General features: G+C 41.7%; 1 long non-coding RNA gene across 1 annotated transcript in view; it reads left to right on the top strand.

The window, feature by feature from the left end:
• Positions 1 to 12,417, top strand: part of LOC310660775 — a 206,225-nt gene that overhangs the window by 48,997 nt on the left and 144,811 nt on the right. The window lies entirely within an intron of this gene.

The raw sequence follows: 12,417 nt of genomic DNA on the forward strand, positions 1-12,417 counted from the left end.
TGGACCCAAGTTGTTAAGCGCCAGGTTCAATCCCTGGCATCTCCAGCTATGGACCATCCTAATACAATAGATACATAATATAATATATTGTATTAAGACTGCAGAAGTCACTGCAATAGGACAGGGACCAAAAGCTCGCTTCATGTTTTTAATACTCTCTCTCTCTCTCTTTACTAAGATAACATTTAGATTTTCTAAAAATACATTTTGTCATAAGCTCTAGTCCTGGAACAACTATGCATGTCAAAAGGTCTTGCTTGTACTCATTCTGAAGTAAATGGCAAATATCTACACCTCTGGAGAATAGGTTAGGAAGAAAAAATCTGTCTGAATATTTAAAGAACAAAACCTTCCATAGGGAGAAAGTTGTGAAAAATCCCATTGTATCTTTCTTTCTTTTTTATGGAGAAAGCAGGGACTCTTTCATAGTTAGTGGTTCTGACAAAAGACATAGTCTTAAAGGATTCTCAGCAGGTTTATATCAAAGCGGTACAAAATCTACATCTGGGAAGACGTATTGTCATTGTCAAGAGTATTCCTGGAGTGAACGTTTATAAACCCACCATAACAGGCAGGGAAACCACCAAAGAAAGATGCCATGCCTGAAACTAACCTGAACTGATACACTTGAATTTATGCAGTAATAAGCACAATATTCCAAGGCCCCATTGCCATTCTAAGAGAACAAGGGAGGTGTTCATGGTGAGTGCTGGCACTGCTTTTTCCAGAAAAAATAGCACTGCTCCCAGCTAAGTAGTGTTAGGATTGCCCCCTAATTCTTTTATATGTACATTTTAGGCGTACACCTAAAAGATGCAACAAGCCAGCAAAAATTAGTTGTTATGAGAAAACCTGCTGTGTTGTGGTTTGCATAAAAAACAGTAAGTGGTAAAAGGTAATGCGATAGGACTTATTTATGAGTAGACATGGTTGTGGTTGCACTGTAAAACAGGAAACTGGCAAAAATATTATTTGGGTACTTTAAAGGAATGTAGTGTTGCAAAGGAGAAAACCAATGGTGAGCATTCTTTCCCTGAGTTTCTTCATGAATAGTTTTCCCCAACAGAAAAAACTGATCCAGTTTAGCACAGAAAGCTATGAACAGTCTAATTTGCATTGGAATGCTAATATTTCTATGCTTTTTCTTTAAAATGTCATTCAAGTGAGGGGGGAAGGAGAAAGAGAGGAGAGAATCCTTATTCCCTAGTTTGGCAGAATCGCTTTTGACGTCTTCGTTCCTCTCCTGTCATGCTCCTGCCTGTGTGAGGATAAATGCGCTGCAACTGGAAAAGTGAGATAAATAGCATAAGGAGAAATCATTATAAAGCGTAGTGCTTGAACGCTGCATTCTCCAAAATGCACCAGTCATAAAGCCTGACCAGGCCTGAAAGTAAAATAAAAATAAAAATTTCAAATGCGAATATAGGATCCCCACAGACCATTTTCTTATGCCTCTTCCACAACTATGAAGCATTAAAATATTGCGAACACTTTACATTTAATTGCAGGCATGCTGAAAAACCATATGACACACTCCCTGTGCAGTTATAGTGCAGAATAAAGGAATTTTACATATCAGAACTACACTCAGGACACAATTATTTCCCCCCCATAAAATGATACATGAATGTATGGAAATTGTCACAAAAGGGGCTAGGGATGCAAGTCTCTGAGTTATAAAAAGCAAAAGCCTTTCCCTAGTCTCTATAATTCTATTCTGAAATCATCTGCAATACAGAGAACAGGACTTTTTAAACATATATGCTGCATAGGCTAATGGTATTTTAATTTTGCAACAACCATTAAAGTTGAAACATTTCCTGACCTATGAGGGTTTCAAAAGGTCCATTACATGGGCAGCACAGACATTCTCTCCACATACAATTTCCTTGAAGCTAGACTACTGTAAAGTGCACAGTGTGGGGCTCCCTAGATAGCTAGTAGAAACTTCAGTTGCTCTGGCTTGTGATTGGTGCATTTTCCAAGAATGTATTACCGTTTCCCTCCAGCATTTGCTGTGACTTGCTTCCTGTTGTCTTCCAGTTGCAATTTAACATGCCGCCTTGGGATTTTTTAAAAAGATTGAGAAATGTGACCACTGAGTCAAGGAAGTGGTGTAATAGATAGGTAGGAATTAAGAGAAAGCAAGCTGTCTGCCATCCTTTGCTACATACCATGGGCGTTCTAGATCAAACGAACTGGGAAAGGACTACAGATCAGTAAAGCAGATGTTTTCCATGTAGGTATTTCCTGGTTCAGTTTTGGGCCTCTCCATTTAAAAGGACAATGTAGTAGGTGATATGAAAATCCATTACCTGGAGAGCCATTGCAGTTCACATTAGGTAGTACAGCACTGACCTAAATGGAAAAATATTCTGACCTGATATCAGGGAGCTTGCTATGAATTACATTTGTGGACACAGGGGTGGACTTTGGTCTTTCAAATTCTGTAGCATCCTGTGTGAGGACACATTTTGTGTCCCCACCCCCACTTCCATTCTTCCCAATTTACTACATCATAGTTTTGGCTCCCTGTGGCACCCCATAGGATTGGTGCTCAGTGCAGCTGAAGCAGTCATGCCACCCTAAATCCGCTTATGGTGGAGACCAGCATGAATTTAGCAAGTGAAGGCGAGTGCCCTGGCAAGCAGGACACAGCCTAGATTCAGGCCAAAATGAGGAACTGTTGCCCCCCTGGATGCTGTTGGACTCCAACTACCATCAGCCCCAGCCATCATGATCAGGGATTATTGGAGTTGTAGTCCAACCACAACTGGAGAGACACAGGTTCTCCCCTTCTGGCCTACATGCTCCAGCCATTCTTACTGGGAATATAATTTTGCATTTGAGCTCCAGAGTTAATCGTGGTGCTAAACTAAACAGTGATCCATAGAGCTGAGCTGTTCATGGAACTGCCTCTTGCACTGCCCAAGGCAAGGAATGTACATATTTAGTAATGTGTCTTAAAATACAAGGACGCGGGTGGCGCTGAGGGTAAAACCTCAGTGCCTAGGACTTGCCGATCGTATGGTTGGCGGTTCGAATCCCCGTGGCGGGGTGAGCTCCCGTCGTTCGGTCCCAGCTCCTGCCCACCTAGCAGTTCGAAAGCACCCTAAGTGCAAGTAGATAAATAGGTACCGCTTTATAGCGGGAAGGTAACGGCGTTTCCGTGCGCTGCGCTGGTGCTGGCTCGCCAGAGCAGCTTCGTCACGCAGGCCACGTGACCCGGAAGTGTCTTCGGACAGTGCTGGCTCCCGGCCTCTTAAGCGAGATGAGCACCCAACCCCAGAGTCGGTCACAACTGGCCCGTACGGGCAGGGGTACCTTTACCTTTACCTTAAAATACAGTCATGCTCAGAATTTCACTTATCAGCAAGCAACACTGGGGTCAGATGCTGCTGAATATGATTTCAACAAATCACTGAGTGATATTTTAAAATCTCTAGAATATTTTTAGTTTTCCTTTTTTGTTGTTGTTGTCAAGAGAATAACAGCATGTTGAGTTCTGAGGTTCCTATTTATTATGTCAACAGAAACATGCTTTTCACCAAACAGAATCTGTGGTCCTTTCAGATGTGGAAATACAGATATTTTAATGTTATGCATCATTAACTGTTATGCGCAGGAGTACCGTGCTCAATATCTTTCTCAAAGGCTTAACATTATCCATTCTGAATGATGACTTTTTGGTTTAACAGTGAGCCAAGGTTTATTGGCATTTAGGCACCTGCGGTGTTACACCGACATCATTAAAACAAGTCACGCTTATGTGAACAATGCAACATGGTGGTAGGTGTAAACAAGACAGACACTGCTGGGTTGTAGGTTTAAGCTCATTGTAGAAAGGATGAACTCATTCTATCCGACATTTCCAGCTGTGCAAACAGCGGTGCCGAGTGAACGGCAGTTAACTTTACTAATACACAGGGATTAGAACAGAGGTTGTGCTACATATAAATGGCGCCTGCTTAAAGTCTGCTTAAAGTAGATGAATGTTACACAGACGAAATAAAGGAAACTCACTGGTGCATTTTCTAGGCTGTCATGCAATGGGATGCAGCTCCCTATACATTCCTGGTATTAATTCTTTGGCTTGATAGCAGCACTGCTACACAGTGTGACAAATTTCAGCATGTCAAACTGGACATAGAATAGGCTCAAGGGGACCCAAACTTGGTTGCAGTTGCTTAAACTTCCTTCTCATATTCTGTAAGCCTTCTATGTACAGTGGTACCTCGGGTTCATGAGCTTCAGGTTGCATACGCTTCAGGTTACAGACTCTGCTAACCCAGAAATAGTACCTCGGGTTAAGAACTTTGCTTCAGGATGAGAACAGATATTGTGCCCTGGTGGCACGGCGGCAGCGGGAGGCCCCATTAGTTAAAGTGGTGCTTCAGGTTAAGAACAGTTTCAGGTTAAGAACGGACCTCCGGAACGAAATAAGTACTTAACCCGAGGTACCACTGTACTTCCATGGAGCTTACCACACACCCCTTTTTCACACACCCATTTATGGTTGTCTGCCTTGCTGGTGACTTTGTTAGTGAAGAAAGGCCATAGCTCCACAGTGAACATCTGCTTTGCATGCAACAGGTCTCAGGTTCAATCCCTGGGATCTCCAGGCAGGGCTGGGAAAGACTCCTGCCTGCAGCCCTGGAGAACTGCTGCCAGTCATTGAAGACAATATTGAACTAGGTGCTCAGATTAAGTATAAGGCAGCTTTCTTAAACGCTCTCATGTCTTAAAGAGCAGCTTAAATGGCTGAAATTTAGTAGATGCAGTGTTTCCCCCCCTAGTATGGAGATAGTGGTGGGGAAAGCTTTGTTTGTCTACTTCTGACCGCAGTCATGGGAGCAGCAGCAACAACAATAACAAAGTGACTAGGATCCTTTACTTTCTCTCTCTAAATTGTCACCACATGATTCTTCCACTCTATTTTAGCCATATTGATAAAACAGCAGGGGTGTTATTAAGCTGCCACCTCCCCCAACTTGTTTCTGTCACTCATCCCTCCCTCAGTATAGTTTTTCCTTTCAGAGTTCAGCTGAAATTTTTATTGTTATGTTCTCTCTCATTGAACACTGGAATAGATATATATATTAGAAACCCAAACACTTCCAGTTCTAGATTCCCAAAAGCCTTTTCTAACTTTTGTTAGTGCTGGCTCCAGTATATTGCTACCAGCAGAAAATAGATTACTAAATGTATAACCAATATATGTTTGTGAGAGTTTTCTTCCTTAACAACTCAACTCTGTCAGTCCTAATTAACAAACAAACAAAAGCTTTTCTGAATACAAAGTCTGTGTCACATCAAAAAATGGAGCTCCCATTTCTGGCTGCCATAGATGGAGTCCAGTCCACATATTTGGCTTGAGGTGGGGTGGAGGATAAGCAGCCCAATTCCATGCCTGTTGGGTGAGAAGTAAACTCATCAGACTGCAATGAGATTAACTCCAAAGGAGGAATGGGGAAGATTCAGTTTGCATTTGAAGGCAAGCTTAACGATTTGTATTTCCCAGAACAATATGTGAACTGAAACACAGTTATCCTTCAAATTAGCACTGATCCGAAATTTGCAAGGCCATGCAATGTGTACAAAAATGCATTTAATATGGGAAAGTGTTCAACTAAACGCATATATTAGTGAAAATAAAATACAGAAATGAATTATATTAGCAGGAATTGCTTTGTGACAACTAGGCAAAAATAGCACATAAAAATGTGCATAGAAGGAGAAATTCACATGAAAAATGCTGATGAGGACTTTTTCTTGTAAATGAACAAACTGGTGTAAAAATGCGGAGAACTGAACTGGAAAAAATAAAAATGGGGAGAAACTGAAATTGATATATTCATATATGCAATGCATAGGATTGGGTATCTAATCAGTTTTAAGGAAAAGATGTTGATAAAGGCAAAGACCAGGTTATAAAAATGGTTGCTACATCTTGAATGAAAAGAGACAAACTTATTTTTTGTTTTGAATTGAACACCCTTGTCTCCTGTCTTTCTTCTGTCATGGGGGTATATGTGGAATTCCCAGGTAGTGCCTCATCCTGGCACTAGTTATACATGTCAGTTCAATATAGTTGCAGCTTGGTGTATTATACACATCTTCCTGAAAAGTGTTTCAGTTCTTTATTATATATCAAAGATAGATAGATGATAGATAGATAGATAGATAAAGATAGATAGGTATAGGTACAGTGGTACCTCGCAAGACGAATGCCTCGCAAGACGAAAAACTCGCAAGACGAAATAGTTTTTTGTTTTTTGAGTTGCTTCGCAAGACGAATTTCCCTATGGGCTTGCTTCGCAAGACGAAAACGTCTTGCGCCTTTTTCTTAAAACCGTCAATGCATTCCTATGGGAAACCGTCAATGCATTTCCTATGGGAAACCGTGCTTCGCAAGACGAAAAATCCACAAGACGAAAAAACTCGCAGAACGAATTAATTTCGTCTTGCGAGGCACCAATGTATAGGTATAGATATACATATACATATACATATACATACATATAGATATATAATATTACGTATTATTTAATAAGAACATTGTACACAGAATAGTCATATGCTGCGATGAATATTATAGCTAACAGAGAGAAATGCCAGTATCTTGTATGATTGGGTAAGAAGATACGCAAGTTTCCCCTTATCTGTAGAACCACATAAATTGCCCAAATGTGACTTTTTATTGCACTAATATGTTGCACTAATAGCTAATGTCCGTGCATCAAAAGAGTCACCCTGTGCCAATATCGTCTTGTCCTCACCTTTTTCCCCTGTGTTGCTGCCTTCCCCTTACACATCACCACTTTTTCCCTCCTTCTAGCCAGAGAGGTGGGAAACCATTTCCCTTTGGAGCTTATTTCTCTGTGAGCAGCAGGGGAAATGCTATAAATATGGCTTGGCCTGCCCTCTTTTCCTTCAGTAGCTGAATGCTTTGTGTCCACTCAGACAAAATTTCAGCTACCCTCTATGACCTTATCTGGACCCAGATACAGCTCTTGCAACCAACCACTGGCTATCACATCTATTATTTTTATCGTTGTTGTTGTTCAGGAATTGGAATTGCACATAGTTTTGTGAACATCTTGCTTAAACTGTTTTGCCTCTTTATTTTAGGTGAATTTGTTCTAAAGAATTGCTTTTAATTTATTAAGTAGATAATTCTTTCTTAAAAAACAAACAAGATTTTCCTCAGTCTCTTTCCTCACCCATAAGTGCAGAACTAGACCAATATTTCTTAAAGTTGGAAGGTTTCTGTATTTGAAAACAGGCTTCTGGGGAAATGGTTAACTGAGTATAATAGAAATAAGCCAGTCCTTGAAGCCTTTTATCTTGATGGCAAACAGATTTTGCCAGTCTTTTTGTGCTTTGGAAATCTAGAAAGTTTGTTGTGGATAAGGGTCTCTCATGTAAGCAAAGAAATGGGAGCCAAGGCTCACACCCCCACCGCCCCTCAACTGGATAGGAAGAACTAAACACAACGCAGCTTATTGGGTCAAATAAGATCCAAACTCTATTAGTTACATCTGTAAGAGGTTTGGCAAAGGTATTGGGCATAACTATTGACTTCTGACCTGCCTGCCAGAAGTGAATCTGGATCAACCCTACAGTGAGGGAGTCCTATGACTTAAATCAATTAGGGGACCCCGTAGGGATTGCTACCTTGACAAGTGGTGTGGCCCAAGCTCCCACCTGGTCATATGGACAGAAGCAACTTCTCTCAGATGTCTTTAGTGGAATACCCTGTCATTTGGAGGCAGAGACTACAACCTCCTTCCAAGATTAAGGTTTATCCCAGGCATGGCCAAACTTGGCCCTCCAGAAGTTTTGGGACTACAATTCCCATCATCCCTGACCACTGGTCCTGTTAGCTTGGGATGATGAGAGTTGTAGTCCCAAAACATCTGGAGGGCCAAGTTTGGCCATGCCTGGTTTATCCAATGGCCAAACGGCCAACCTAACCCAAATGGGCTTGCTGTCAAACCCCTCACACCTGCAACCAAGACTTCAGGCCCTCCACTGGGTCTGTCAGCCAGATTTTGTTTCCTTCTGCTGAAAGGTGCATACCATCAGCCCTGAACAAAGTCTATTTGTCAAAAGTAATGCATATCTTCCAACATGTCAAGGACGAAAACCAGGACATGCGTCTTCCAGGTTGTGTTCCTGTGCTCGTTTTGGGGCACTGTGCTCTCGGACAAGATCAATCTTGCATGTTTTGGGGTGCCGTGCTCTTGCGTGAGAGCACAGCCCCACAAAACAGGATGCTCCAAATTAAATTGGGCATTTGAGGGGTATGTTAATCACCCAGCTATTCATCAGCAGGACCTTTCGCCTTACGGCATGGATGGCCTTCCTTGCGTGGTTAATTCGCCGCACTACAAACTAAATAGGAAGGAAAAACTGAGGGTGGTTATTAAAAATATATTTTCCATAAACACGAGTATATTACATTTAGTGAAACATGCCCATGTATGTTATAGGGAGCAAAATGAGAGTGAATGTTTCCTTTTACAAGTAGGTGCTACAAGCCAGGAAGCTGGAAGACATATGTATGTGGGGAGTGAAAATGTGCTGAAGGTCAGCTGAAATAAATGCAATTTAATTTGTCTCCTGAACATTCTTGTAGATGCTAACCAAATCTCCATGGGGAGGGAGTTCCTCCGCTGACGTAATGTCGCTGAGGAGGCCCTGCTGTATGACGCAGCCCCACAGTCTAAGCCCCATTGAGGAAAATTGACTGTACCTTAGATGTTTTTCTCATCTTGTTGCTGCATTGGAGTCTTCCCTACTTTTCTCCGTAATACAGTATCTGAAACCACTCTAGGATTTTTATTTTACTGCATAAAAAGAGAGCTATGTGATGAACAAGCAGAAGCCCCGCTGCTGCTGCCTCCATTATTGTTGTTCTATGGGTAAATTATTTCAGTATGTAGTTCTGTCCATAAGTAGTCCATGCATTTTTTAATGCTTTGAAGTAAATGGCATTGCCCACTTATTTCCATTTTGGCTCCAAACACAAATCCCTGCTGAATAGGTTGTTGAATTACCACATCCTCTTGGATCAAATCGCAGTGTGCTAATCATTTTGAAGATCTGTATACCTTGATACAGAAGAATATGATTTTCTCAGTCAAAACTCCCTCAGGATATGATTCCCTCAGTTAAAATTCTCCAAACAGGGAATTTTTTATCACCATTTAAACACATCTATTAGCCTGGCAAAGATCCAACCTAGAGGCCAAGGAAAGACATTTTCCCTCCTGAGGGAAGAGTAAACAGTTCAACTGCCAGAAGAGGAAATTTGTTTCAAGACAGATTTATACAGAATAACAGCATGAACTATGTTCTACTAAGCCCCAGCACCGCCCCACTGATTTCAATTATGTCTTTGCCAATGGCTACAAAAATCAAGCCATAATACTTATATAGGGATAAGAATTGTTTCCTTATTCTTTCAGTTATAAAATAAACATGATTAAAGCAAACATAATTGAAATAAAATAAGTATGAAATGCCACTAATTGCATTGATTGTTGAAGATTGTCCAGTTGGGTCACTGGTGAAAAAAGAATGGTGAGTATTACATATTTTTGTGCTGGAGTCTTTTATTTGTGGCATTCTTCCCTTCAAAACCTATAGTATTTCTTCAGTGTTAAGAATGTAATCAGGTCAGTGCTTGAGCACCCACACTGTGCTGGAGGGGTTGTGGGTGTATTGGGATTGTGCAGCATATGTACTTTTGTTAATACATTTTGGACTGCAGTCTTTCAAAGAAGAAGCTTGATTACAAAACACTCCGTACATCACAACCTACCTTGTTAACCATTTTGAAGGGTGAACAACAGAAGGCCCTTATGCATAAAGTAGAGATTACATCTCTACTGGTTGCAGTTCATCTATTGGCTACTCGAAATTGGAAGGGTTTGGATAATTTGCAGTCGTCTGCTTGGAGACAAATGGTTTATTACACTGTTCAAAGCACGGAATGGGCAGCAAATAGAAAATGGTTTTGTGGAAATATGATACGCTTTTATAACATACGTATCAGAATCTGCATCTGACATGTACCCTCCCAACAAGGCATGCCCCGTTATGGCAGGGCATATTTGGCTCACGTCTGTACTTTATTCTCATGAGGGGAGGGGGTTATGTTTAATGTATGGAATGTATGGAGGCTTTTTGTGGAAAAAATAAGCACACACCCGAACACACAGCTCTCAAAATATGAAGAAGCTGCCATGTAATTCAGTAGGTATTGTATCATATGGTGGAGAACACCTGAAAAAAATTCCTCAGTGAGATATTTCTAAGTAAACAATACAGTATAGTAGGACTGCACACATGCTAAGGGAATCATCATTGTCAACAACATTCATTTTAATATCTAACTTTGTGGTCCTATACCAATCAGGTAGAGAGCAAAACAGGGCCCTCCACATACAAGTTAGTGTGTTTTGCATACTTGGGAGATTGCCCAAGTACTATATTTTTCCATGTATTTGACACCCCCATGTATAGGATGAGCAGGGCTTGCTCTGTGCACAATAAACGGACCACCCGCTGCCTCCCCACCAGCTGTAAGGCGGGCTGAGTGGCAGACAGGCTACGGAGGCCCAGTGGTGCGCCCTGCCCCTATGGTTACGGTATTTTTTTCTATATTTAATTGCTGCATTCCATGTGTAAGACGGCCCATGGTTTTACACTTACAAATTTGGGGGAGGGGGGAAACCTCGTCTTATACACACAAAAATATGGTATGTGTAATATATATATTTCTAAAGGCGGGAAACACACACACACACAACACCAATGGCATGCCTTATTGTCTGAATCAGGAGGCACTAAACATTAAAGGCATCATCTTGAGAAGTGGCAGAAATTGGCTCTATGTGGGGCTTCCCTCACCCTTGAACCGGAAGCTGCAGCTAGTGTAGAATGCTGCAGCATGATTGCTGACAGGAGTGAGGCCTTGTCAAAATGCAACACCTGTACCCAAAGATCTGCACTAGTTGCTGATTTGCTACTGGGCCGGGTTCAAGGTGTCACTACTAGTATATAAAACCCTTAACAATGTGGGACCAGTTTACCTACGATATTGCCTAAGCCCACACATGCCCACTCGACCATTTCAATCAGTGTAATTGGCACTACTATAGGTGCCACATAATATTTGTTCTACATTTGTAAGCGCTTGATTGTTATGTGCCTAACTTTGTAACTCCTTGCCTATTGAGATCAAGCAGGCACCTTTACTGTACTCTTTTTTGCGCCTGCTAAAAACATTCTCATTTAGACAAGCCGTTTAGACAGATGCTTAGAAAGATGAGGTACCGTATTTTTCGCTCTATAAGGATGCACTTTTCCCCTTCTAAAAAGTAAGGGAAAATGTTTGTGCGTCCTGTGGAGAGAATGCAGGCTGCGCAGCTAAGCCCAAAGCCAGAACATGGAGACGGAGTGCTGCACAGCGCCCCGTCTCGCTGTTCTAGCTTGGAGTTAGCTGCGCAAAGCCTCTGCAGGGCAGCGGGGTGAAGGCACCCCGCTGCCCTGCGGAGGCTTCAAAGGCTGTCCCCGAAGCCAGAACAGTGAGACGGAGCACTGCACAGCGCTCCGTCTCACTATTCTAGCTTGGGGATGGCTGCGCAAAGCCTCCGCAGGGCAGCAGGGTGCCTTCACCCTGCAAGAGGCTATCCCAGAAGCCAGTTTCTGGGGTTCAGAATTTTTTTCTTCTTGTTTCCTCCCCCCCCCCACTAGGTGTGTATTATCATCCGGTGCGTCCTATAGAGCGAAAAATACAGTAATTTTAATCTGTGTTAGTATTTTAATTTTTTGTATGTTTTAAAGTAAGATTGTAAATTCTTCTTGCTTCTACTGTTTTATCTTCTGAAAACCACTGTGAGGTTGTTGTTTTTTACCATCAAGCAGTGTATAAAATTTATCTTTTAATATTAAATAAATATTGAATCCCCTAACAGATTATTGTATCCTAAACAAGGGAATTTCTAGGTGCACATATCTTGATCCTAACCCCCACCCCACTCCTATGCATGAATCCAGACTATTGTAAGCTTTTAAGCGCTCTGTCTACTTTGAGGCTAGAAGAAAGGCAGGAATTAATTAGGAATACTGTACATAAAAAGTGCTTCAACTGATGTTAATAAACAACTTCTCCAAGGACTCTTTAAGCTGCGAAAGAGTTAGAGCCCTAGTAGTGCTCTGTAAAAAGCAATGAAACTTGGGTCTGAGGATATGGGCTTTCTCTGTCCAAATTTTCCATACACAGCAGGGAGAACAAAGTGAGCATACATCACCCAGCCCACACTCTGTTATTTAGGTTCAATGCCAGATACACATGTTTTTCCTACTCACTTAGCCTTGAACAGTCAGGACAGAGCAACTGCGAGA

The sequence above is a fragment of the Podarcis tiliguerta genome (genome assembly GCF_965153285.1).
Source record: "Podarcis tiliguerta genome assembly, chromosome: 12".
NCBI lineage: Eukaryota > Metazoa > Chordata > Lepidosauria > Squamata > Lacertidae > Podarcis > Podarcis tiliguerta.